Below are 17934 nucleotides of genomic sequence, written 5' to 3'. Positions count from 1 at the left end.
ACATATATTTCAAGCTTATTTATTACGGAGTATATGTTACTATTTGCAGTGCACTATATTAATGGTGCTGCAGCTTATAAGTTTGAGCAAATTTTATTCAATAGCCAATTAATCATACGACGAATACAATAGGATTTAGCTTAGTCTTGTGTCGATGGTCCATGTGTGCGGGTTAGAGGAGGAAGCATGGCTGGCCGTGTGAGCATGAGGGGCAGGGGTGCGATATTGACGAGTGGGGAAGACAATCATGGGGTAATCAGCTTTGAGTTTGCGACAGTCGGATGCGACATGGCCTTTGATGTCACAGTAGTGACATCGACCTTTGTATGGAGCGGGTTTGTATTCGGGGTTGGGGTTGGGTGTAGTAGACGGGTAGGTTGTTTTAGGTGGGTATGAGTTGGGTCGTGGGGTATAGTTGGGTCTATTGTAGTTGTTGTTTCGGTTTTGGGCAATTTGAGCAGATGGATTGAAGGTATTGGTAACGATAGTTTTGTTTCGGACAGTGAGTTCGTGTTGGATAAGCTTTTCATGGAGGTCCTCGAATGATATGGGTGTGTCACGGGCTTTGACGGATTCAATTGCGGGTCCATAAAGGTCATAGTTAAGGCCATCGAAGATGACAGTGAGGATGTCTTCGATGTCCATAGGGCGATCAAGTTGAGCGATGTCATCCGTGCAAGATTTAACAGCTTGCATGAATTCGGTGATGGTACCGTCACCAAGTTTGAGGGTTTGGAGGCGAGCTTTTAGTTGAAGTTTACGGCCACGGGATTTGTTGGCAAAGGTACGGGAGAGGGTTATCCATGCTTCGTGAGCCGTGGTGGCATGGACAATTAACGGGGCAACGGTGGAGGAAAGTGTGCCGGTTAGGGCTCCTAATATGAATTGGTCTTGGCGATACCAAGTCGTGTAGGCCGGGTTGGGTTTGGTTTCGGATTTTTCACCTTCTTTTGTGGGTGCCGTGGTAATGGTTTGGGGAGGTGCGGATAGTGTGCCGTTGAGGTAAGGGAATAGGCAATGACCGTTCATGGTGGCTCGGATTTGGAAGCTCCATTGTTTGTAGGTTAGGGTGTCGGTGAGTTGAATGCAATTTTGGAAATTGATGACGGAAATTGGCTTGACAGGGACGGATGGTTTGATATTTATGACTCTATTGATACCATGTAAAAAATTGTGTTGTATATATTTCATAAGGCATAATTACAAGGCTTATATACTAGTACAAGACATACGATATGGAAAACTACGACTTTCCTAAACCATGTACAAAATATACGGAAATATGAAATAAGGAAATAGGACCTAGAGAAAGATACAATTTCCTAAATACAATTATAGACGAGATATTATTTACTTGGAGAACAAGGAGAGACGATATTATTTACAAGTCTCACCGTCTCGCACAAGAAAGAATATAGAAAAGCCTCAAATGGTTGGCTCATAAGAATGTCATGGTTTCTGTAATGAGCTTTCTTTGAGGCAAAAGATATCTCAATCCTTTCACTTGATATGCTGTTGCACCTTTGCTTTGTCTGTCTGGTGCTGCAGTTTGAGTGGTCTGAGAATATGTTACCCTGCAAATTTGATTGCTGTTAAAAGGATAATAACATCCAACCCTTCTATTTGCAATGACGCCTTTTAAAAATGACGCATATTCTATAGCAAGTTCTTACGGTCTTATATATATATTCATTTGATCTACTGGCAAAGTGGTAATATACTCGTAAAGTGATCATTGTTTGCCTTGTGTTTTGATTGTTTCTGTTTGCGTAATTGCGATTAGCTTCTTCTCTGGCCGTAAGGATGTGTTTGTGTTCCTGAATGGCTCGTTCCACTGAAGCTAGAGTCAAAGAGGATCTTCTTTCTAACTTGTACCTGCTGCCTTACACAAACTTTGGTTGCAGCTTAAGAGGGGGATTCTACGAAATTTCAACTACTACTATTGCGTACAGCGTACTTGGGTGTATTCCAAGTAGGATCTTTGAAATTTCCACTTGTTGTATCACGTTTCGAGCCAAATTCTTCTTTCAAGATCCTCAAATGGTGGAGAAAGATATTGTTAAAATTGGTAAACGAAAATGAATTGTTTGTTTTTGGTGTAAAAAAAATCGTAATTGCTAAATCCCGCAACAGTTTTACTAAATCCCGCACACTTTATCACTTTATTCGTGTAAAAAAAATCGTAATTGCTAAATCCCGCACACTTTATCACTTTATTCTAGAGCTGATCAAATGGCCCAAGCCCATTGGCCCTACCCGGCCCGACCCGGTTTTTTGAAGGGATTTGGCCTTTAGTTTTGGCCCAAAAAAGCCCATGGGCCGGCCTAAAAAGGCCCAAAATATTTTGGGGCCGGGTTTGGGCCAAGAGTTTGGCCCAAATTTTGGCCCGGCCCGGCCCAGATTTATTAATAATGAATATTTTTTCTAATAAAACCTATTAAAGTATCGTTAAAGTTATACCCAACTCTTTACAAACTCAAGTATATTTTTTTAGATTTATAAAACAAAGTATACATAACATAAATCATATCTAAGAATGCATGATTAAGCATTCTAAAGTGGCGATTTTTGTCATTATTTTATTTTAGAGAGCAATTTATATGCATTTCATCATATTTTCTGCAATTTTATACACTATGTATGTTTTAAAAGTTGTAAATGAAGGTATTACGCTAATTATTTCCTACAGTAAGTCGTAAATTTTAGGGCCTGAAAAAGCCCATTTAGGCCCAAAAGCCCGCATTAGCCCATAAGGGCCGGATTTGGGCTTGCTAAATAAGCCCACGCATCTGGCCCGACCCGACCCGACCCACACAAATGGGCCGCTTTTGTTAGAAAGGCCCGGCCCAAGCCCGCATTGGCCCGACCCATGATCACCTTTATTCCAATCCTACCCTTTATCCTAAAAAAAGTAAAAAAGTTTTTCCCCCTTTCCCCTCCCAAAACTTAATAAATTGGTGTTAGGGTGCAAACTCATGTCCCACATCGGTAGAATAAAGATGGAAGATCATCTTTATAAGTGTCTAGAGAATATAATAGTATGAGGCCTTTTGGGAAGGAGCCCAAGAGTAAATCCGTGAGGGCTTGGCCCAAAGCGGACAATATCGTACTATTATGAGCAGTGGACAGAGATGCAACAGAGGCCTAACAGAAGGATATTCACGCTTCCGCATAACAATTGGTTAATAGTTTAACAATTATGTATCTTAATTCGCACATGTTGTAAGTAATTTTGTTGTTTAATCAACAATTTTGTAATACACGTCTTTTAATTGATTGAATGGATGTTTTTTAAAAATAAAAATCACAAATTAGGGTTTTATTTTTTGTCGTTGAAAAGATTGATTGACCAAATTATGATGAGCAAGTTAAATTATCAATGGCCAGAATCAACTAAAGAAAATTAAATGACCAAGTTATCAATGAGTATAGCTTGCTTTGCTTTCTTCATCAATGGTGTAGCGTTTTCTTTTTAATAAATCATGGGCACACAGCATAACACCATCCGTGACCACCAATCCTCCACCATAACCACCCTGCGTCGTCGGCCAACACCGAACGACCGTCGATTGACTTCTGTCACCGACGTCCCCTTCCCCTCTCCCTGTCATCAGACAGTTTCCGAGGGGGCACCTAGCCCGGTGGTCCATTGGGGCATTTATTGTGGATTTTTTTTTTTTTAAAGTTTTGATTTGTCTTTCTCTTTGTGGGGTGAGAAATGAGAGGGATAAACTCGGAATAGGATGTAAAAATGTGCGGGATTTAGTAAAATTGTGTGCGGGATTTAGCATGTCCCAAAAAAATAAGGAAAAATTGATGAGAATAATCTCACTTTTAGGTCGTCTTCCATAAATAATTTCAGCTTTCAATAATCTATAAAATAATCTCGGCTTTAAACCCCATATTCTTTAAACAATCCCTCTATAAAAATGAACTGTTATAGTAGGTAACGTGACCATCTTCAAACGGTTGATCAATTCCTCCGCACTATCACTCAGTTTTTTACAAAATTAAAAAACCTCAGACACTAATTTCAAATTCAATTTAGGAAATAAATGGGTAACAAAACGTCATAAAACATGAAAATGTAACACGATGACCTCGTTTCATCATTTCGATTAGCTAGAGCTTGACCTAAACCTCTGGTTGTAAGATATTTCCATAAAATAAATAAGTATTATATTAATATTTAATTAAGTTATTTTATGGAAATTAAGTTGGTCCATTGTATGGTGGAATTTACCTACGATTCTGTTTCCACTATTATCTCTCATAACTTACCATTCACAATTTAGGAAAGCGTTGATTGACTTTCTTTGATGGCAAGAGTCTATATAAGGGGAACATATTTATTCTGATTAAGGTTCACTAAGCCTACCTCATTAAGAAAATACACCATCTAAATTGTGAGGCCGAAAGTTTGGAAACCAAGTCAGATTTGGGGCATCAGAAATTGGGTCATTCATTAAGACAGATCAATTATTTCAAACAATGGCTGGAGGTAAGTAATCGATCTCTTTTATCGCTTCCGCATTCAGTTTATACATGTTCATTATGAGATTAGAACATGTTAATTTTAGACTATAAAACTTACAGTTGGTATCAGAGCGAATAATCGCCTCTGTCTTGCTTGAATATGAAAACCTAAATTTCCCTTCTAACTTTGTATGCTGCGATCAAGAATTTATTTTGCAACTATTACTGAATCTGTTTCGTGGTATGATATTAGATCTGGAAAAAATCTTCAATATTTTGTTGTTGTTGTTGTACTCGCTTGCTGTGACATAACGAACACATGTTGTACTGCTTAGCTCGTTTTATTCCATATACGAGTACCTATGTTTCTTAAATTTGTTTTGGAAATTTGCGCAAGTTGCATTCCCCATGAATACTTCAGTGAGCTTGCCATGTCTTAATTCCATCGTGACTAATAGATTGAATAGATTGGAAATTGATAGCATAAGGTAATGACATGATATTCGGATACAGTGCTTTGTTAATTGTCATGGATATCTTTTGTCTGTTGTGGGCTATGTTTCATTCGGTCCTTGTCTATTGTATATTTAACTGTTTTGATAAGAAGTATTGTCTTAGACCAATTGTGTTTTTTTGGTCATTAAGACTTCTATATACATTGAGCTATTAGTATATAGACTAAAATTAATGTTGAGTAATTCAAAATTTTGTTAGTTAGATAATAGCCACAACATATCTAATTAATTGAAATTTTATTTTGGAATCACGCGTGGAAATTAGACATAATTTGTGATTAGTCATATGTAATATAATTAGACTTACCCACATGAATCTTGTTGTATGTATTTGTATGTCTAATTAGGATAATATATTTGTTCCGGGTGTAATTCCGAAGCAGGATTGTGACCACGTGAGCTTGTAGAATGATGTCGTTGCTCGTCTCTTCCTTTCACTCTTTCCTGTAAAGATTAACAAACTGAGGACTCGGCTTGGGGCCAAGCGTACTCACTCCGATGCTCAAGTCAGTAAACTTAGAGAGATAAGTTGTATGTTAACTTGGCAAAGTATATTGTAGAGAGATAAGGGAGTTTATACCAGATTAATGGATTAGTATTGTGATTTCAGTTTTTGTTTCTCAATGAGAGATGTGGAGTATTTATAGACTTTCACCTTTTGTCACGTAGTGGCCAAGTGGCCAAGTGGCGTAGCAGGTGGAAAGATCCCTACCCTCGGCCGAGGGACCCATGACAGGCCGGCGGGCTGGTCGACTCCATGCCGAGGGGACCGGATGTGAGTACACGGATATGTCTCTCGTGGCTGGTTGCCGAGCCGAGACCCAAGTGACAGGCCGACAGGCTTCGTCGGCTAGGCCGTCTTTCTTTTGACCTGTTGTCTTTTAGCCTTGACCTTGGTCAATATGTTGACTCGGTCAGCGGGTGCAGAATATGCCCCATCAATTTGCCCCCAGCGTAGTCTATGCCGTGGTATGGACTCCGATGCGTGTTGAGCGTATTCTGCGCATGTCGAATTTCTTCCTCGGCTTGGTCTGTTCAGTGCCGTACCATATCCCCCTCCACATTGTTGTGTAATGGACATCGAATGTGGAAAAGGAAATGGCGCTGGCCGAGACCAAGGTTGAGAGTGCCGTGTGCTTTTGATTGCCCCGTACGTCTTTGCCAAGCTTGGTTGATCAGCTGGCCGTTGGCAAGTAGATACCAAGGAGCGTGTCAAAGAAGATTGGTTCTTTGTATGTCGATTGACATTCCGTGGTGCGCATGCTTGACACGTGGCCTGGTGTTGGTTGGTGGACGCTTCATGGGCTTTGCTCTGATTGGTCCACTGAATGGGCTTTGCTCTATAAATAGAGCAGTGTGCCCTTCATTTTGGACGTGCAAACTTCTCTTTTTCAAAAAATTTCTTCTTTCTAGTTTTCAAAGAGTTTTCTCTCTCTATTCTTCGAAGCGTTACCCGGCGTAACACTTTCTTTCAAGGTAAACACAAATTCTTCCCCAATCTTTTATTTGTTAAGTATTCAAATACAATGTCTGCTGCTGACGCTCCACCTAGTACCTCATCCCCGGGGGGCGAACCGCCGAATCCTGATGAACAGGAGCCACTAGTTGTCACCCCAGTAGGGTTCGGGGGTTCCAAGTCGCCTTCTCCTGAAATTGATGAGAAATTTTTGGAGGATTTTGATGATGACGATGATGAAAAGACCCAATCTGATTCCGAGAGGCCGCATTACTTGTGGCACGGCGAAGCCTGCTCGATTAAACCCGACCGTGTTTGGACGAACAAGTTCGCTAGTGTCTCCGGGTCTGAACTTTTTGAAGACCATTACTCCTTTGGCAGGGGGTATAGAATTGTTGTCCCTGAGGGTGATCAGGCAGTCTGTTGCCCTCCCGAAGGTTGTATCGGCGTGTATATTAGACACCTGGAGTATGGGCTCTGGTTTTCTCTTAATGAACACGTCGCGGCCATAATTAAAGCCATGAATGTCGTCGTGGCACAACTGCATCCGTTGTCCATCAGGACGATTATTGGCTTCGTATGGTTCTGTCTCTTTAAGGGGGAGGCCCCAACGGTAAACCTTTTCCGCCGGCTCCACCATCTTCGGCAGACTACCCTAGGCGGCACGGGGTGGTACGGCGTGCGGAGCGAGCGGGTTATGTGACCGTCTCAAGTGACATCTTGCAAAGACTGGAAGGGGCGGTGGGTATACGCCGAGGTTCCGGAGGACTATCCACCGCCCGGTCCTTCCAGGCGCCAATTTGCGGTGTGAGAGTCAGGGGGAGCATGAAAGATATGTCTCCCGTAGTAAGATTAAGATGGACGCCAAGAAGGTCTATCTTAAGGATGACGAAGTGCGGGCCATGAGCATGTTCGAGGCGACGAAGGATGGCACGCCGAAGGGATGGATGCCTCCGACGCAGATCGTCTTTCAAGACGAGCCGCTTTGCCACGTCGGCCTCATACCGGCCCTCAGCCAGGGTGAGTAGAGTCGGTGTGAGGCCCCTCTTTGCTTTTATGCTTCGATGTTTTAGCCCCGGTTTACTTCTTTTGCTTAACTCCTGCTTTGTTTCTTTTGCAGATCGATTTGGCCGGGATCTGTCTGTCTCCATCCTAAACAAGTTGGGACTTGACCAGGACGGGAGAGTTGTTGAGCTGCAGCCTAAAGCCGCGCCGCGTGATCGCAAGCAGACCCCTCACGAACTCATGGAGCAGGCGTTGAAGGCAATTGATGTGGGGGCGACTCAGGCAGAGATTGGCGGTAACGTGCCGCGCCGAAAACCAAAAGCAATGTCTTCGGCGGCTACGACGTCAACTCCGACCCGATCTCCAATCCCCGTAGTCCAAAAGGAGAAGGTGGTCGTCAATGTTGATGAGGACGTCACCGTTCTGGAGGGTCCTCCTCCTTCAAATAAGAGGAAGGAAGCAACGCCTGCTGCTGCTGCTGTTACCGAGGCAGGGAAAGAGGAGGGGTCAGCCGACCCTCAATTTAAGAAGGCCAGGACTGGTACGGATCTAACCCATGGCTCGGATTTAGCAGGTTCCTTATGCATTCCTGATGACAGGCTTTCTGATATGTCGATGAATGTTGACATGGACGCCTTGTCTGGGTTTTTTGTAGATCAGCCGTCGCCAGCTGTTGTTCTCACCGAACGGCAATTGGAGAAGCAGCCTGCGCAGACGGGCGACAAAAGTGTCTCCGCCGACGCCTCATCCCAGAAGGCTTCCTCCGTTCAGATCAGGGCGGACGGCATAAGGTTGGCCAAAAGGCTGGTGAAGTGGTCAAGTCACCAAGCACTCATATGATCGAGCAAGAAAAACTCGTGGCTCAAACTGCTCCTACGCTCGAACGGCTTAGGCTTGAGCTTGCCGCTTCTAGGAAGGAGGCCGAGAGGACGAAGAAGGACTTCCTGGCCACCATGAAGGACTTCCTCGCTGAGCGAAAGCTTAAGGAGGACGCTGAGAAGGTGGTCCTGGCCGAGAGAGCCAAGGTTGAGTATGCGTTGGCTGATGTCGCCAAGATGCGGGAGGAGAAAGACAAATTTGAGGGCGGCTATAAGGCCATGGTTGAGCAGAGGGAAAGATGGAAGACCCTGCATTCGGCCGAGGCGAAGAAACATAAGAACACCAAGGCCATCCTTGCTCAGAGGGAGAAGGACATTGAGACGCTGAAAACTGTCATCATCCCTGATATGTGTGCCCGGTACAGGGACCAAGCTGAAGATGCCACAAGGGATGCGATTAAGGAGCTCCTTCCTGAAGGCACTTTTCCGTGGCAGGATTTTGACAGGCTTCTGGATGAGAAGGCGGCTGCTGCGGAGGCCAAGGCGAAGGCGGCGAAGGCTGCTCAGGAAGCTGCGGCCAAGGCGGCCCATGCTGCTAAGGTGAAGGAGGCTAGGGAGGAGGCTGAGAGGGCAAAGGCAGGTGAAGCTGCCAAGTCGTCCCCTGGGCCGCCCACCGATGGTGATGCTTGCTCTCTATGCCGGTGGCGGCGGCAAAGCATAGGGAGACGGGCGGTCGTCACCAGATTCACCCGGTCCTTCGGACAGCTTCAGCTGTTCGGGGGCCAACTTTTGAGCCTTTCCTCCCTGCCATCCTTTTGGCGCTTCATGTCTCAATGTGGTCCTTTTTGTTGTTCCTTCTTTTTTTTGTTAAACTTTGGTAGGTTTTGTTTAGGCTATCCCTATGGGGACGGCCGTCGACTTTGTCTTTCTTGTAAACATTTTTAATGAAGTTTGTTTATTTGCCCTCGGCTTGGCCGAGGCTTTGATCTCATCCTTCGTTCGGTTGTCTTCTTACGTTTTTAAACATATTGAGCGCTTTTTTTCGTTTTTACCTTCGGCTTGGCCGAGGCAGTTAGATTGCGTATCTCAATCGTACTTAAACGTTTTCAACATGTTGGCATGTCGGTCGCTTCCTCCTCCACTCCCGGTCTTGCCGAGGCGGTCAGATTTGCGCTTCCCAACTGCTGTTGTAAACATGTTAGCATATCGGTCGTTTCCCCGTCGCTCCCGGCTTTGGCCGAGGTAATCGAGGTTACGGCTCGACTGCATTCGTATCTGTAGACATATTGATCGCTTCCTCTGCCACTCCCGGATTGGCCGAGGCGACTAGAATTGCGTTCTCAACTGTACTTATACGTTCCTAAGCATGTTGGTCACTTTCGCGAGTATCAACTGCATTGGGCATGTTGGTCGCTTTCGCGAGTATCAACTGCATTTGGCGTGACTGCCCGGCTTCGGCCGTGGCGTCTACTTTGGTAGTGACTGCCCGGCTTTGGACGTGGCGTCTACTTTGGTACGACTACGGAGGGGACAAGCATTTCGATGGAAAACTTGGATCATTCTTCATAAGATATAATTAAGCGTTGGGGTGCCCACAACGGTCTCGGACACCTCCGCCGCTATACGAAGTATTTCCTAAGGTTGTCTGTGTTCCAATGGCTCATTAGAGGCACACCCTCCATGTCTGTCAGCCGGTATGTCCCCGGCCTCATTTCTGCAACCACTTTGTAGGGTCCCTCCCAGTTGGCCGACATCTTTCCATGGATGTTTCCTTTGTTAGTTGCGGCCGACTTTCTCAGGACTAGATCTCCTACTCTCAAGTCCCTTTTGTGGACCCTACGGTTGTAGGCTCTTCTCATTCGGTTTTGATATACTGTCAAGTTGAGCCGTGCCGTATCTCGACTTTCTTCGACCCGGTGTCTAGGAGGCTCTCGGCCTTCGTCATTTTCGATTGGGTTAAAGGTTTGCGTTCGAATGCTCGCACCGCTGCTTCAATTGCGGACGACCTCAGACCCATAGACTAGGTGGAATGGAATGTACCCTGTTGCTTCTTTCTCCGTGGTTCGAAAGGACCACGGACGCCGGTAGTTCATCGGCCCATCTTCCCTTTAGATCTTCAACCTTCTTCTTCAACCCGTTCGCATTGTTTTTTATTAGCGCCTCCGCCGCCCGTTGCTCCGAGGGTGGCGGACGGAGGAGTATGCAAATTTGATACCGAGCTCTTCCAACCAATTCATCACCAGGTCACTCCAAAACTCTCGGCCGTGATCAAATACAATGACTTGGGGTAGCCCGAAACGAGTTATGATGTTCTCCCAAATCACCTTTCTTACGGTCGCCGTGGTCTTGGCAGGTACCGCGACAGCCTCGACCCATTTGGTGAAGTAGTCAACGACGACGATCAGGTACTTCCTTCCTCCGGAGGCCGTCGGAAATGGTCCTAATAAATCCATCCCCCACGTGCAAATGGTAGGGGACTAAGTCACGGGTTGCGTCTCGGGAAGGTGCATGTATTACACGGAGCATGCATTTGACGATTCTTGCACTTCGTGGTTTTTGCCCTGGAATCTTTCAAAGATGGTAGGCCGGTAGTAGCCGGCTCGGAGAGCTTTGTGGGCTAGCGTTCTCGCCCCATGTGATGTCCGCAGATGCCTTCGTGAATCTCTCGTCGGATATAAGCTCTGCGTCGGTTTGGCCGACACATTTCAAGAGTGGTCTTATTACGGACCTTCTGTACAATTCTCCTTCGAACACCGAGTACCTTGCGGCGATCCTTCTTATCTTAAAGAGAGACAGCGCGGTCCTCCGGCAACTCATTTGTCAGTTTGTATTTCATTATCGGAGTCATCCACGTCGTCTCGGTTTCGATGTCGCCCACCATGCCGACGGTCTCGGTGATGCTTTTAGCATTTCGATATCCACCAAACGGTTCGACGACATTATTGATGCTTGAACTGGCAAGTTTTGAGAGAGCGTCGGCTCGGTTGTTCTCGACACAGGGAATGCACTGTATTTGGAAAGATTTCAATTTTGAGGTGTCAGCTTTTACCCTCTCCAAATACCTTACCATCCCATCGTCTCGAGTCTCATACTCTCCTCGGATTTGATTAGTCACTAAGAGCGAGTCTGTCTTCAACACAATATGCTCCGCCCCGGCAGCTCTAGCTAACTCGACTCCAGTTATCACCGCCTCGTATTCGGATTCGTTATTTGAGGCCGAGAAGGTAAACTTCAAGGCGTACTCAAACTCGTTTCCGTTAGGGCTGATGATAAGGATGCCGGCTCCTGAGCTGTTCGCCGTGGAGGACCCGTCGGTATACACTTCCCACACGCCGGGATGTGATTCTTCTTGATATGTGCACTCGGCCAGGAAGTCTGCAAGCGCTTGCCCCTTTATCGAAGGCCTCGGCTTGTACTGAATGCCGAAGCCGGAGAGTTCTACTGCCCACTTGATAAGTCTGCCGGATTTTTCGAATTTTTCTAATGATTTCTCCAATGGCTGGTCGGTTAAGACCGTCATGGGATGTGCGTCGAAGTAGGGTTTTAGCTTCCTTGCGACAACGACGACGACGAGGGCTGCCTTTTCGATTAGTGGGTAATTTCTTTCGGCGTCCAACAGTGTATGGCTGATAAAGTAAATTGGGTATTGCTGCTTATTTTCTTCCCTGACGATTACGGCACTGACCGTGGCCGAGGTAACTGCTAAGTATAGATATAGCGTCTCCCCCAGCGTCGGTGATGCGAAATGGCAGCGGAATAAGACATAAAAATAAAATAAAAGGGATATTTGCCTTGAATTCATGGGTAGAATTCAAGTCAATGGGATATTTACTCGGTGCTAGACCTATAACACGAGTAATGGTGAGAATACTCAAGACCTATTGAATATTTCTCAGGCTAAAGCATGATCGCGTCAAACTCTAACATTTTTTTTAATCGAACTCATCGATCTTTTTTATTTTCATCTCAAATCTCTCTTTTTCATGTCTATTTTATTCAACCAAATTGCTAGCTTAAATAGCCGAGACTAGCAATCCTGAGTACAAACGAAAGGTCTCTAATAAGAGCACCTATTTAGGAGGAATAAAAGCTAAACTCTTAGACTCTTATTCTACATTTACAACTTTGTCTAAATATTAAAAGAGAAATAAAGACACTTGAAAAGAATGATCCGACTTCCTCCAAATGTGAGAGCAAACTAACGAACTTGGACACGAGCTAACTTGTCTTCCAATAATAATACTCGAGCCCATATTCGTATCATACTCCCTTTCTTCAAAAAGAATCGTCCCGATTCTTGGACCTATGATATGGGTTATCAAAAGTCGATCAACCCTCGAACTACCTCGCTCGAGTTTAACCTTTGAATTCCAACCGCAATCGGAAATTCAACCAACATCTTGACTTTGACACGCCTTAAAGACCGTTTGGGAACAATTTTTTTTTCTTTTTTTTTTCGGATGAACAGTACCACGTCCGTGAACAGTAATTTTTTTTTTTTTTTTTTTTTTTTTTTTTTGTCCCGCTTGGAATTAAAGTCACTAGAAACTTGCCCCTGAGATGCAAAACCGATTAACCCTCAAACTACCCGCTTGAGTTTAACCCTTGAACTCCAATCGCAATCAGAAATTCAACTAACAACTTGGTTTTGATACGCCTAGGACCGTCTAGATTTAGGAAATCAAGAGCCAAGCTCCGATACCATATGATGCGAAATGGCAGCGGAATAAGACATAAAAATAAAATAAAAGGGATATTTGCCTTGAATTCATGGGTAGAATTCAAGTCAATGGGATATTTACTCGGTGCTAGACCTATAACACGAGTAATGGTGAGAATACTCAAGACCTATTGAATATTTCTCAGGCTAAAGCATGATCGCGTCAAACTCTAACATTTTTTTTAATCGAACTCATCGATCTTTTTTATTTTCATCTCAAATCTCTCTTTTTCATGTCTATTTTATTCAACCAAATTGCTAGCTTAAATAGCCGAGACTAGCAATCCTGAGTACAAACGAAAGGTCTCTAATAAGAGCACCTATTTAGGAGGAATAAAAGCTAAACTCTTAGACTCTTATTCTACATTTACAACTTTGTCTAAATATTAAAAGAGAAATAAAGACACTTGAAAAGAATGATCCGACTTCCTCCAAATGTGAGAGCAAACTAACGAACTTGGACACGAGCTAACTTGTCTTCCAATAATAATACTCGAGCCCATATTCGTATCATACTCCCTTTCTTCAAAAAGAATCGTCCCGATTCTTGGACCTATGATATGGGTTATCAAAAGTCGATCAACCCTCGAACTACCTCGCTCGAGTTTAACCTTTGAATTCCAACCGCAATCGGAAATTCAACCAACATCTTGACTTTGACACGCCTTAAAGACCGTTTGGGAACAATGATGATGCGGTCCAAGCTTCACGTTTTTATTAGCATTTTCAGATTATTGTTGTTAAAATAAAATATAAGCTTTTTTAATATTTGTCTTGATACATTGAACTTGTAGCTTTTATGATTGTAATTAGTGAAGGAGTGATGACAACTCTTCACTTACCTAAGAGTTTCGATTGTGGCTTATTATATAAGGCCATGAGTTTTTCCATAATAAAAAAACCAGAAATTTATGAAAGATTAAGAAAAGAAAACACTTGTGTTTTTGTTGTTTTTGAGTATGTAGTTTACATGCCAAAAATCGTTAGAGTTTGACGCGATCAAGCTTTAACCCGAGTAATATTCAATAGGTCTTGAGTATTCTCACCCATTACTCGTGTTATAGGTCTAGCACCGAGTAAATATCCCATTGACTTGAATTCTACCCATGAATTTAAGGCAAATATCCCTTTTATCATTATCGTTCTTATTCTTCAAAACGCTTCCGCACCAAATTCGCATCATAAGTGGTATCAGAGCTTCGGCTCTTGATTTTCCATAATCGAGACGGTCCTAGGCGTGTCAAAGCCAAATTTTTAGTTGAATTTCCGATTGCGATTGGAGTTCAAAGGTTAAACTTGAACAGGTAGTTCGAGGGTTAATCGGTTTTGCATTTCGGGAACAAGTTTCTAGTAATTTGTTATTCAAGGCGTGACGGAGACAAAAAAAAAATTACAAAAAAAAAAAAAAAAGTTACTGTTCACAGCCGTGTTACTGTTCATCCGTGAGAAAAAAAAAAAAAAAAAATTGGTCCCAAACGGTCTTAAGGTGTGTCGAAGTCAAGATATTGGTTGAATTTCCGGTTGCGATTGGAATTCAAAGGTTAAACTCGAGCGAGGTAGTTCGAGGGTTGATCGACTTTTGATAACCCATATCATAGGTTCAAGAATCGGGACGATTCTTTTTGAAGAAAGGGCGGATGATGCGAAAAAAAAAAAAAGATATGGAGTTGTTCGATTTTGAAAGCATCTACGAGGACAATATTCAATTCGATCCGACATTGCCTCCTATGTTCGATGACTATCACGAGGAAGAGAAATTAGACTCTATTGAGTCGTTCCAAGATCAACCAAGTTGTTATTTGATCGATTTTCAAACAGAAGGGAGTATTGTGGTTATGTTAGAATCGTCTAGTTCATTTTGGCACAAGGGATTTCTGAAATTTAAATGGAGAAATGAAACACGGCTATGTGTCGAAGATGGTTTGAGCTCTTTTCTTAGAATCGTCATTATATTTCCTCTCTTGTTAGTAATATTCATTTTTGATCCAGGCGGACTTCTACTACAAGAATTGAAGTCAATTCTCTTCTAAGAGAGAGGGGATGATACGGTTGTCGATACAAATGATTCAATGGGAGGAAATGATCTTATGCTTACGGTGGGAATCGACACTACCTGGGGTTCGATGGCTCGCTGCGTTTGTATGGTAACTTGGCTCGAGTCCGTTTAGACTAGTGGGCAGTAGTTACAAGCTATTGCTATTAGTTTTATTCGAGTTAATAAAAGGGATTTATTACCCTGTTAGTTTAATAGCTTTGACAATTTATGTAGTCTTTTAAGTGCTCTATTTAGTGGCCTTAATTAGCTAGTTATTGCCATAATTAGGGGATGGTGAAAGGCCAAAACGGTTGTTTGTGCTAGGCTATTTATAACCATTATTTGTTTGTAAGTGAGAATTCAGAAATCATACAAAAATCAGTCTTGCTTGTCGTCAAAAAAAAAAATATTCAAGACGATCTTGGGATTGTCATTTCCTTTTTCGTTCAACCAAATTCAAAAAAAAATAAAAAAAATATAAATACCATGGCAGAATTCGACATAAGAATTCAAGACAAATATCCTTTTATTTTATTTTCTATTAAACCGCTTCCGCAAATTCGCATCATAAGTGGTATCAGAGCTTCGGCTCTTGATTTTCCATAATCGAGACGGTCCTAGGCGTGTCAAAGCCAAATTTTTAGTTGAATTTCCGATTGCGATTGGAGTTCAAAGGTTAAACTTGAACAGGTAGTTCGAGGGTTAATCGGTTTTGCATTTCGGGAACAAGTTTCTAGTAATTTGTTATTCAAGGCGTGACGGAGACAAAAAAAAAATTACAAAAAAAAAAAAAAAAGTTACTGTTCACAGCCGTGTTACTGTTCATCCGTGAGAAAAAAAAAAAAAAAAATTTGGTCCCAAACGGTCTTAAGGTGTGTCGAAGTCAAGATATTGGTTGAATTTCCGGTTGCGATTGGAATTCAAAGGTTAAACTCGAGCGAGGTAGTTCGAGGGTTGATCGACTTTTGATAACCCATATCATAGGTTCAAGAATCGGGACGATTCTTTTTGAAGAAAGGGCGGATGATGCGGTCCAAGCTTCACGTTTTTATTAGCATTTTCAGATTATTGTTGTTAAAATAAAATATAAGCTTTTTTAATATTTGTCTTGATACATTGAACTTGTAGCTTTTATGATTGTAATTAGTGAAGGAGTGATGACAACTCTTCACTTACCTAAGAGTTTCGATTGTGGCTTATTATATAAGGCCATGAGTTTTTCCATAATAAAAAAACCAGAAATTTATGAAAGATTAAGAAAAGAAAACACTTGTGTTTTTGTTGTTTTTGAGTATGTAGTTTACATGCCAAAAATCGTTAGAGTTTGACGCGATCAAGCTTTAACCCGAGTAATATTCAATAGGTCTTGAGTATTCTCACCCATTACTCGTGTTATAGGTCTAGCACCGAGTAAATATCCCATTGACTTGAATTCTACCCATGAATTTAAGGCAAATATCCCTTTTATCATTATCGTTCTTATTCTTCAAAACGCTTCCGCACCAAATTCGCATCAGTCGGCCTGGACAGGGTCGGCAGTGTCAGAAGGTGGGTTTTCAGTTGCCTGAAAGCCGTGCTCTGTTGCTCCCCCCAGCTAAAGTCTTTATTCCCTTTCAGCACTGTAAAGAACGGAGTGCTCTTGTCGGCCGACCGAGAGATGAAGCGGGCGAGAGCCGCCATCCTTCCGGTCAGCTTCATAACCTCTTTTCGATTTCTCGGCTCCGGTAGGTCTAGTATTGCTTGGACTTTCTCCGGATTGGCATCAATTCCTCTGGCGCTGACAAGCACGCCGAGGAACTTGCCGGCCCGGACACCGAAGTTACATTTCTTTGGGTTAAGCTTCATTTTATACTTCCTTAGTGAACAAAATGTCTCGCCTAAATCGGCCAAGTGCTCGCTGTCAGACTTGCTTTTTACAATAGCATCGTCGACGTAAGCCTCGATGTTTCGCCCTTTTTGATTTTGGAATACTTTGTCCACCGGCCTAGTGTAAGTTGCGCCAGCGTTCTTCAAACCGAACGACATCATTTTATACATGTATGTGCCGTGTCTGGTGATGAATGCGCACTTAGGCATATCTTCCTCGTCCATAAATACCTGATGATACCCTGAGAAGGCGTCTAGCAGGCTTAGCATAGTGTAGCCTGCCGTGGCGTCAATTAAACTATCTATTCGAGGCAAGGGATAACAATCTTTAGGGCACGCTTTATTAAGATTGGTAAAATCAACACACATCCTCCACGCCCCTGATGATTTCCTCACCATTACAACATTTGCTAGCCACTCAGGGTAAGTACAAGGCATGATAAAGCCCGCGGCTAATAATTTGTCTACCTCGGCTTTGATGGCGTCATCCTTCTCGGCCGAGGAGTTCCTCATCTTCTGCTTGACCAGCCGAGCGGTGGAGAGTACGTTCAACTTGTGAACGATCACCTCCCGGCTCACGCCTGGCATCTCGGCGACTGAGTATGCGAAGACATCTTTGTTCTTCCTCAGCAGGTCTAGGAGATCGGCCCTGAATTTTGGCTCCAGGTTGACACCGACAGTTACGGTGCGCCCTGGGTCAATTTCCACTTCCTCGGTCTCGGCTCCTTCGACCATGCCGACATTAGTATTCATTGGATCGCCCTCCTGCTGCAAGGATGGGCTCTTCCCCTTCTCCGATTTCTTCGCTACTTTGAAGGATTGCATGTTGCACCCCCTGACAGACACTTGGATGTTGACTATTTCATCATTCTCGTCCTTTGAGACGAGATTTTGTGCTTCCCCTCGGTCCGAGACGTACATCAATGTCAGGGCCCGGATGGACATCACTGCATCGGCCTCGCTCAAAGTGACCCGGCCTATGAGAACATTGTAGGCAGACGAACCATCGATGACTACGAACTCAGATAAAACATTTTTAGCCG

This window comes from Silene latifolia, chromosome 6 (genome assembly GCF_048544455.1).
Source record: "Silene latifolia isolate original U9 population chromosome 6, ASM4854445v1, whole genome shotgun sequence".
NCBI lineage: Eukaryota > Viridiplantae > Streptophyta > Magnoliopsida > Caryophyllales > Caryophyllaceae > Silene > Silene latifolia.
The sequence above is the reverse complement of the archived record's forward strand: the minus strand, read 5'-3'. Positions refer to the sequence as shown.